This window comes from Balaenoptera ricei, chromosome 2, assembly GCF_028023285.1.
Source record: "Balaenoptera ricei isolate mBalRic1 chromosome 2, mBalRic1.hap2, whole genome shotgun sequence".
Lineage (NCBI taxonomy): Eukaryota > Metazoa > Chordata > Mammalia > Artiodactyla > Balaenopteridae > Balaenoptera > Balaenoptera ricei.
Window position 1 is genome coordinate 144,620,479 of NC_082640.1, and position 10,442 is coordinate 144,630,920.

Below are 10,442 nucleotides of genomic sequence, written 5' to 3' on the forward strand. Positions count from 1 at the left end.
AATTTAATACATAGAACAGCTACTAGTATTTTTCCTCTAGTTTTTATTATAGTATTTCAGAATCCGTTATAGATATTCGTGGACTCCTGCACCACCCCTGGGAGGAAGGTAGGTCGAGTTATCATCCAGAGTCTCTGCAGGGACCGCTGCCACAGCAGAACGGTTGTTTCTAAGACAAAGGTCAGAAAAGGGATGTTAATAAACAGTTCTCAGGTTTAAGGGACTTTTTTAGGATTACATCTTAAATTCCAACAAATCAGATTTAGGAGTTACTGAAAGTGAAATTGATCCATCCCTCATCCAAACTTTGCAATACTTTCCTGTTCTGACATCATTTAGATAGTTAGCTGTATTATCAGATTAGAAACCATTGTACCAGGCTGCTGAAAGGAAAAGGAGGCAAAAAGCTAAACATGGGATGAATTCTGAACCTTTTAACCTGGCTGAAGTACGTTGGTCCCTGTTATGCAAATACCTTCAATCCTCTGCTAAGTTCAGTGGAAATAATTTTCTTGAATGACAGGTTTATTCAGCAAGGATTCAGTTGGTGATTAATCCCCCTTTGATCTAGGGTATTTCACTTAACTACCAGTTACCTCGTTCTGACAAAGTGCAACTGAGATTAGGGAGATCACTAGAACACTACCAGGGTGTGCGTTTATTCTCTATAACCTTTTAAAGCAAGGGCCAAGAATGCAATTTATTTTCAGTATTTGAAGATGTAAAAGTCCTGTCTGCTAAGTTAGAAAGTCAATTGAATACCAAATGAAGTTTATTTCTTATGTAATAGAACAAACATTTCTTTTTACTTTGCCTAACAATGATTTTAGAAAACATAGGCTTTGAAGAAACAAAGACCACAGTTTAAGTATATCTTCTAGTTTTGTTTCATATACTAGAGTGTATATTTATTGGCCCTGAGATAACCCAAAAATCAAAGCTACAACTTACGCTGAGAAAATGCTTCTATTTTATTAAACTGCACAGTTTCTCCCCATCCGCCTCCATTAAAAAATGTCATGGTATGTGGTAAAGAAATCCAATTGGGGAAAACATGTCGCAGTACACAATTATTCATCTTAAGACTTCTGATTTCGAAGATTTATTTAACTTTGTCCTTTCTTGAGGAAAAAGAGCTTGTTTTGTTCCCATGGTGAATCAAGATTTTTTTCATAGAAGTACCATTACAAAAATACTTCAAACTAATTATTTTAAGTTATCAAAATAACCATTTTCGACAGTACTGTTTACTATTTTACTATTTTTTTCTGCCTTTTTCTCATTTAACTGGGTACCCTTCCTCCATAACTTTAAACTTTGAAACATTCTATGAAATTTTGCACAATATTTGAAGAATAAAATTGTAAGATGTGTTTCTTGACTAGTTTTATTATTATAGACAGCATTTTTTAATGCTTTGTAATTGTTCATTATTCTAGTATCAGTTTGCAAGTTATGTATTAGGATAATTTTCTTATACCTTTTTTTTGGCTCAAACTTTTTGTGATCCAATTTCTAAATTGAAACAGTGACTCAAATAAATGCATATCTAACTTATGTTTGTGCCAAATGAACATCTCTAGTTTGAATTTATTAACCAAAATGTTTCTAAATATCTTTTGATAGCAAGTTACTTAACCATGGTAAAATTGAGGATCAGAAAAAATATAAGATGGAAGGCAGGATCCCCTGGCCATGTTGCTAAGAAACTAGTATTTTTAATAATTAACTTACTCTACGCAGTAAATTTTTAGTAATAAAATGTTGCAATATATTTTGAAATATGCTATCAGAGAAAGAATATATTTATGTAAGACATAGATGTATGTGTGTGCGTATTTATATAATGTTTTATGTTAGTGTGTCCAACTTGGTGGGTTTCCCTATGAAATATTTCATTATCATGTCAGAGGAAGAAGAATATTTAAAGTTAAATATTCAAATGTCTTCCCTGCAAACACAATGTTAGTAGTAATGAAGAGGTGCATAAAATGAATATTGCCAAAGAGCTCTTGAGATTACTCTTATAAAATGTTTAAAACTCTTATGAGTTGAAAGCTTTTCAACTAGCTTCTAGTTTTTTTTTCAACAACTGTTTTATGGATATGATAACATTATTGTCTATATATAGCCTGGAGCAATGCAATGCCTTATCTGTATTACTAATTTACTGCCTTGTAAGCAGGTTACTTTGAGGTCCAGGTTGACTTTTCTCAGGCCTTGGCCAATCTGTGTAATTGATGGTAGTGTGGTGTTAATATATGATGCGCAGCATTTACATATTGACGGATGCCCTGGGGTGGAAACCACCTGCTGCTGAATTGTTTTTCCAGTAGGATGTGAAAATTTTTATATCTTAATACTCCATTAAACATTTAAAATCAAACTATGTTTCCTCTAAATGTCTTCTCTTTAAATGATAGTTTATGTGAAAAAAAAGGTTATTTAGTTAACACTACTAATAAATAAAAATGAAAAATTATTGTTATCCCTCTTAAATTTTTTACTTTTTCTTTCAAGGGACTTGAGTGCCCTCTGCAGGTTATATAAAGAGATAACTAATGACTATATTTTTAAACCCTGTGATTTTTCCCTTTTAGAAGCAAAGCCTGGTAAGTGTGATCCATTTTATTTATATTGTTAACTTTGTTAATTTGCCAGTGATTGAAGTAAGAGTTTCTTTTCTTTCCCAGTTTTATAGTTTTGTTTAATGTGACGAATGTAATACCACTGAATTTTCCAAATCACTTAGCTGGCACTCTTTAAATGTTAGAACTATAGTAATACACATTCCCTCACAGAAAGCAGATTGGGAAAACATTCAGCTATTTTGAAATTTATTGAAAATGTGGAGAATAACTTGATTATTTCCCATTACATTTTTAGAATATTATACATTGAAATAAAATAAGCCTTTTCCAGTATGCATCATGTAAATTTTAAAAATTACATGAGTTTTATTTCTTAATCTTGTTGATGAGTGATGATTGTGTTCAAGCTCAAAACACGAGGCTACTTAGAATTTCTTTAAACAAAGTTAAGATTGAACAGATAATGCTTTGGTATTATTGTTGCATAGGTCCACTAACCAGAAAGAGTATTTCCATTTGAAGAACGAAAGGCAAAGGTTTCGTATCCAAGTCACTCATTTCAAAGAACCCATACTTTCTCAATGAGTATAACAGATTTGTTTCTAAAGGATATAGGAATTCATTTTGCATATGAAACGATAGAACTGGAGCACCAGTGGCACTTCTGATTCACTTAAAGCTGCCAGGGAAACTAAATATGATGAGAACAAGAGGAATGACTGGATCAAGTTAATAGAAATAGTTCTTCTGCAAGCCACATAATGATCCTGATCATCAACCTTGAAAAGTAAATTAGAACAAGCAAATTGCTGTTGAAAAATTCTTTCAGCGCTCTGCTGTTGCTACTCAGCTAGTCACGGCTCAACCAGAGACAAGGAAAAAATGCACTCAGTTTTGCATTAACAAAGGAAACATTATTAAAGTGAATGTTTACATTCTGTTTATTGAAGTGTTCAAAGAATATTTGTTGCATCTTCAAGCAACCTGCTGTTCTCCCAACTATTACAGTGCATGAGTGATAATAAAAATGAGTCATTTGTACATTTTAGAAAAATAAATAGCATTTAACTTGTGTTTCTGAGCTATCTTACTTCAAAATATTGAAGTATTAATACTTTCTCTTCTAAAGATTTTTGTCACTAGTAAAGTATCCTATTAAAAAAAAAAACCTCATTCACTTGACTACACCTTTGAATTATTTTCAAATGCTTTATGTAACTTTCCTCCCAGAATCTACAATGCATAAGAAATAATCAACTGAAAATAATTTTTTAAATGAAAACAATTGTGAAATTACTTGAGTGTGTAATTGAATATATAATATGTGCATTGGAAAAATAGCTTGATAATTATGAGAGCTTTTTTGAGCTACATTTATCTTGAGCTACTTCATAAGAAAAAGTTGAGAATTAAACAAGACAGCAATTGAAAGCAGGCATACCAATCTGACATTTAAAAATTTAATAAGTATTATATGTACTGCTAAAATTGGGGGAAAGTCAATAATTAAAAATTCAGAATTTTAGCTTTCATCTGTGGAAAATGAACAATCTAAATCACTTTTATATTTTAGGAGTGTAGTGTTTAATAGGGATTTAAATACCATATTTTACTTGGTCCCTTGCAGGTGTTATTGAATACAATTCAGTATTCTGTAACCTCTTATGGATTGAGTAATTTTTGAAGAACTGTTTTCTTAGATTCACCAAGATGACCAGTTGTCAGTCTTCTGTATTTCAGCCTAAAAATCTTTCTATCACACTTAGCAAAGATTATTAGCCTATGCTACAAGCTCTTGAGAACCTCTTTGCTAGATATTTTATTATTTACCATTTCTATAGTATTTACAGAGCATCATATAAAGTATAGAAATAATTGATAAAGATTTAATTTGAGTTAACCTGGATATTTTATATTTAAAATGAATATCTTATTTAACATTTTTCTAAGGAACTTCAGTCTTTGTTCATAATCTTAAAACAAATTTTTTTGAATCTAAAATAAAGCAAATGCCAAGCTTCTAACTCTGCTTTTGCTAAGGAAATCACCAGGAGAAGTGGTTAATAATGCTTACAGCTTGTTAACTGGTAGCAGCAAGAAGACTTTTTAACTAATGTGAATATAAGTGGCTTCAGGCCCATAATTTAAGTATTTCCCTGATACTAAAATAGTAAGTCATTTAATGTTAAAGGTCTAAACAAAGTTGAACATAACGTATGATTTGGATTTAAAAACTGCTGAGTAATCCCGTTGAAATTGAGACCTTAGTTTAGTCGATAAAAACTCATAATTAAACTTTTACTGTGCTCCTATTATATACCATTCCAGAACTAGACAAAAAATAGTACCTGATTTTGAATGGTACATTATAACTCCTGCAATGTGTTCACACTGTAATATGGAAGACTACTTCTATACATTGTTTGTACAGAAATTGTCCAAAGAGGTGTGATGGTTGAAGTTCATCAGGCAGACAAAGGAAAGAAGGGCATCCCAGGGACAATGTCATATCCCTGGAGGTCTATCTCTCCAAAAAGAGAATCGCAGAAACCCAGAAACATCTAATATAGTAAGTATATACATGCAAGGGAATACTTTTTGCTTCCGGATGTTTGATATTTGGCTATTTAGATAAATAAAAACTTCTAAAGAAAGGAATTACTATATTTAATTTCCACCTTAATATACAGACATACTAACGCATTCCTAAAGACTCAAATATACGCTCACACACTCTGTCTCCCCTCTCTGCCTCCCTTCCTTGCTAATTTTGAATGCATGTTCACATGTGCTCGTATGAGACTTACCTCTGCATTATCAATGAAGAAAATGTAATGATGTATAAATAGGATTATACAGAAAATATATAAGTGAAGAGCTGTTTTATAATTTGTTGATATGCTAATATACGTTATACTCAGTTGATAAACTAATTTTTTTTTTAGTACACCCAGATATTTATTTATAATATAACTTCTGTATTTTTGTCATTACCCACTGCAAGTGGGTAATGCAAGAAGTCATGAAGCAGAGTTAATGCCAATCTAAAATGCCATGGTCTAAAAAGTCATAGCTTTTTAGCATTTTTATTTTTTATTTTTTTAATAGATCTTTATTGGAGTATACTTGCTTCACAATACTGTGTTAGTTTCTGTTGTACAATAAAGTGAATCAGCCAGGTGCATACAATTATCCCCATATCCCCTCCCTCTTGAACCTCCCTCCCACCCTCCCTATCCCACCCCTCTAGGTCCTTGGCAAAGCACCGAGCTGATCTCCCTGTGCTATGCTGCTTCCCACAAGCTATCTGTTTTACATTTGGTAGTGTATATATGTTGATGCTACTCTCACTTCGCCCCAGCTTCCCCCTCCCGCCGTGTCCTCAAGTCCATCTATGTCTACATCTTTATTCCTGCCCTGCCACTAAGTTCATCAGTACCGTTGTTTTTTTTTTTCAGATTCCATGTATATGTGTTAGCATACGGAGTTTGTTCTTCTCCTTCTGACTTACTTCACCCTGTATGACAGACTCTAGGTCCATCCACCTCACTACAAATAACTCAATTTTATTTCTTTTTATGGCTGAGTAATATTCCATTCTATTTATGTGCCACATCTTCTTTATCCACTCATCTGTCAACGGACAGATAAATTAAAAAACTAAATTTTTTAGTTCATATCCAGTAGAACTGTGGAACACATTCTTAGCCTTGTTTCATTTGAGTATATATATACATACATATATACACGAGTGTGCATATGTGTGTAAGTAAAACAAAAATGCAAGCTCTAGAGCACTGCTCTTACATATTAGTTTGCAAACTTTACGCCACTTTCCTCACCAATATTTTGAACTCCTTGAGGACAATGACATTCATCTTTGCATCTTTGTATTCCCAGTGCCACTAGAAACAAAAGCTTAGTCTTGATTCACTAACACAGTGAAATGTTAAATATGAAATAAAGCAGATTGTCCTCCCACCTGAGACAAATCAATGATGTCAAGTGATTATGGTTTTGCATGTGTGTATAAAAAGTCCATTGTGCAAACAGTAGTTCCATCCACATTCAGCACAGGTGATTTCTGCCCTGTGATTGCCATCTCTAACACTATTTGGAGGGTTTGTCACCGTCTGTGCACTGCTCTTCAGACACAGTGTGCAGTGTTTTGGATCAACCTGTTAGACGAGCAACAGCGGAGGCCTGCAGTTGCTGCCCATCATAGGACACATTCTTTGCAGTTATGCTTCCGTAAACCCTAAAGCATTTGGCACTCTCATCTTAGAATTCCCTTCTGGAACTCTACAATGGCTTTGTGAGCTCCCCACTATTCACCAGAGTCAATCCTGGTTTTGTTCAATATAATATGACCTGGTATGCTATGACTCCCCTCACCTCATAAAGTCACAGCTTTCGGTGAGTCCCATATACTGATGAAGTAGAGTTGCCAGTATCCAAGAATTCCAAGTGATTATTTGAAAATTTCCATTTATCATAAAGGCAGAATGATGTAGAGGAAATATATAATCTTTGAAGTCATACAGGCCTGATTTCAAATCCCAGCTCTGCCATTTACAAGCTGGGTGGTCTTGGATAAATTAATGTCTGTGGTCTTCACTTTCCTCCAAGCTTCATAGGGTATTGTGAGCATTGAATGATACAGAGTTCTAAGTACATAAGTATTTGACTAGTGTTCATTCCCTTCTACATCAAAGATTAAAAATGGCCTTTTCATGCAACTAGTTATTAGACAGTTATGCCTTCAGACTATCAAAATTATATGAATTGTCCATTTGGCCTTGGTTTTGAATGTTCAGCTGTATATTGTATTGCAGGAATGCCTACTCCATTGCTTGAATGGGTCTTTGGGAGTTAATAAAATGGCCGTAGAAGTGAGTGGGTTTAAGTGTTTATATAAAGTTTGCTAAAGTTTAACAATTCATCATTATTCATGGAAAGACATTTATGCAAAACTCACATAAGGTGACCGAACAGTCATATTCTGCCAAAAGTGGGATTGAACGAAAATAAAATTCATCCACAGGAACATTGAACAAATGCAGTAATAACCCACAAACTATTAACAGAGCTCAATTAACTTCTGGAAGGCTTTTCTTTATAATGTCCAAGATACAGCCTGTACCATTCATAACTAATTGCTACGTGTGGAAGTCATTTCTTCATAAGATGAACAACTGATTAAACCTGGTAAGGAAATAAATACATTCAGAATATTCTGACACACATTATTTATTATGTAATATACAGTACTAGACTCTAAGGGAAAAAATGTAAATATTAAACAAAGTGCTTGCTTTCCCAGAATTTACAATCTGAAAGAAAGAAATGCTTTAAGTACCAACTCTTATCTCTTGAATTTTCTTGAAATTTTTTTCCTAAAAATAATAGAAAAAAATGATTTAATTGACAGCATAATTTTTTTTAATGTCAGATTGCTTGATTTATTGATTTAATAAAACATTTGAATCATCAAATTTAGCTTCCTAGAAATCTGAAGTTTTGGATCAGGGCACTTAAATCTTAGTAATGCTAAAAAGAGTTGAAAATAATTTGTTCTCTTTTAACAGAATAGGAACATTTTGTTTTCTTTTATTCTACCAGCCCTTTTGCCCAAATTAGCTCTATTGAATAAAGAAAGTACTCTGAGCTGCAGCTACAGATTTCTAATAGCAGTGGACATATTCCTTCATCTTCTCTAGGCCTGAGTCCCTACCACAGTGCAAAGACTGTCTGATACCTGAAAGTGGAAAAGTGAATGGCATGATAAAACCATCGAGGCCTGGATGTGACCCTCAGGAAACTCGTGCTGAGGACCACTCCCCACACCCAAGGAGGGAGGAGCTTCCTAACTTCCCAGTCCTGCACCGGAGGCTTCCCTTGGGATGCCCAGCTGATGGTGCCTGAGAGCTTCCTAGAGGCCACATAAACTCACATCTATTAATAGTTATTTCTCTTTATGTTTCTATTTCTAGCAAGCATGCTGGTTGTACATTTTTAATAGTAATATAAAGTTTCCTCCTTAAATCTATTGATAAATTTTAAATGAATACATATAAAGCAAAATATAGAGTAAATAATAGTTCAGGTAGTATTTGGCAACAGAAAAGTTGAAGCTCAAATGGGTACACAAAAGTTACCTTGAGCCTTTTTGAAAATGAAAGATTGACGCTCAGGGAATCTGAAATCAGGATGAGTCTTCATTGTGCTACTTAACATAGTTTTCCAGTAAAGCCCTTGGAGGGGTTAGTAAGCAGTGTGGTCAGTGGAGAATATAGTGTGACTTTCAGGTTAGGCAGACACAGTTCAAATGCCATCTCTGTTTAAGGAAACCTTGGACCCAGCATCCTCATTTATAAAATAGGAATCTTACTTCATAAGACTGGTGTACGAATGAAATGACACAGCACATACAAAGTGAATGGTACACAGGTGATGGCACACATTCCCCTTGACTCGCCCTCAAATAATGATAGCAGCTGTTTCTATTTTCTTAACGACTTATGAACTGGAAGTAGGTCACTATTATTTACATCCCAAGTATTTTTTTTTTTTTTTGTAATGTGCTAGCAAAATAGGGAAAAGCAAAATATTAAATCCCCACATTTACTGCAGGACAGACAAATTTAAAGTTGTGTTAATGGCAAAGTTAGATTTAGATTTCCTTCTAGTTAAGCTAACCAGCCCCACTGCTTCTCCTTAAACACACACACACACACACCACAGGGGTGGGGGCAGGGTGGGGAGAGAGAAGAGAAAGAGAATGAACTCATTCACACACATATATATTCTTATTCTTGTAACAGATCATTTTCCTCTCTGGTCACGAGGAAGCTGAGAGCTGAAATTTTGACCTTTATTAAAGATGTGCAGAGTTTTTCATATATATTTTTTGTCATCTTTGTATTGAATCATTTTACTATTCTAACTTTACTTACCTTTGCCTCAATTTCTCTATCTTTTTATCCTACTGTATCCTATGGTACTATCCTATCCTATTATATTGAACTTTATTAATATTATACTATTATATCCTTTATTTTTAATTTCCTCAAATCATTTTTGGAATGAGGTTGAGAATAATTACATATGCAAAAGGGTGTCATTGATCCACCACTGATAATGTTCTAGGCAAAATTTAAGAGACAAAGATCGGAGAAAATTTAATATGATTCTGAAACTGATTATGTCAGTTTCCTGGTGACTTCTAACTTGAAGTATTTCACTCTTGTTCAAACACAGCTAACTTAAGTTATGCCACCATCATTGCTTTACATCAAAAGCCATTAGAATCCATTTGCCTCTCTTTTAAAAATGGGACTCACATCATCAACAACTCCACCAGTTTCAGGTATTCAAATACATGTTGTCTTTCAGATTAATCTCTAGAGCTGATTCTAGTGAAGCTATCATAGCAAGTAAGATATTTCGGGGACTACTCTTTGCAAAAGCCTTCAAAGCTAATTTAGAAGCTGCAGAAGGAAAATGAATCGTATGATTGCCTCATTGTATTAAATAAAAAACCATTTTATCTAGCTTAATCAACCATCTTATAGTCATGGGGCTTAAATTTAAGAAATCAAATATTTGGAAGAATATGCCACATGGTTTAAAGGCTATTCACAAAGAAAAAGGAATTCCCAGAAAGATTTGGCACAAAGACAGAATCATGGAATAAGTGTGTAGTTAACCAAAGACTGCTTTGAAGCTCAGTTGCAAATTCTGGTGTGTTTGTTTTTAAATGAATCTCAATAATAAGCACACCCCATATAGCATAACCCTACATGTTTCTAGCAAGCCAAAATATTTTCAATATCAGGATTTATTTGGGTT